At 38.9% G+C, this 839-nt stretch overlaps 1 non-coding gene across 1 annotated transcript; it reads left to right on the plus strand.

Moving 5' to 3' along the window:
* The first annotated feature begins 334 nt into the window (after positions 1 to 334).
* On the plus strand, positions 335 to 437 carry LOC121147839. Its single transcript, XR_005882480.1, has one exon. It is a non-coding gene; the product is annotated as a U6 spliceosomal RNA (small nuclear RNA).
* Positions 438 to 839: the final 402 nt, after the last annotated feature.

Here is an 839-nt window from a genome sequence, read left to right on the forward strand (position 1 = left end):
CTTCCTCTGGGTCTCTTACCAGGCAGGTACAGGGTTCCAAGTCTGGACCATCCTCAACTGATTTCCCCATCCTCAACTGATTTCCCAGGCCATAAGCAGGGAGCAGCTGGGATTAGAACCAGCGCCATTAAGGAATCCTGGTGCATGCAAGGTGAGAACTTTAGCCACTAGGCTACTGTGCTGGGCCTAAATTCTGGAAACTTTTTAAATAATGCACACAAATTCTTCTCCAAAAAACAAACTATTCCAAACACACTGAAACGAAGGGTCCCTCCCCAGCTCATACAATGAGACCAGCAATTCTGATAGAAAAACCACAAAAAAGACTCAAAGAGTACTCGCTTCAGCAGCACATATACTAAAATTGGAACAATACAGAGATTAGCATGGCCCCTGCACGAGATGACATGCAAATTCGTGAAGTGTTCCATATTTTAAAAAGACGATGAAAAAACTATAGACCAATATCCTTGATGTACATAAATTTGAAAATACCCAAAACACTAACAAATTAAATTCAATTGCATCTCAAGAAGAAGTCAGGTTCCCATGATGAAGTTAGATTCATCCCAGAAATGTGGTGTTGGTTCAACATACACAAACCAATATATGTGATACATAACAGAATGAAGGATAAAAATAATTTGATCATTTCATTAGACACAGAGAAAGTACTTGAGAAAATTGATTTATCATTATTTAAGTCAATAAAAGGATTACACCTCAAATTAAGGAAGGCTGTCAGTGATAAACTCACAGCCAAAGGCATTGCTGATGGGGAAAAGCCGAAAGGATTTTCTGCAGTATCTGGAATCAAAGGTGTCTATTCTCTCATTCAA

This window comes from Ochotona curzoniae, unplaced genomic scaffold (assembly GCF_017591425.1).
Source record: "Ochotona curzoniae isolate NIBS_2020 unplaced genomic scaffold, NIBS_Ocur_1.0 scaffold_461, whole genome shotgun sequence".
NCBI lineage: Eukaryota > Metazoa > Chordata > Mammalia > Lagomorpha > Ochotonidae > Ochotona > Ochotona curzoniae.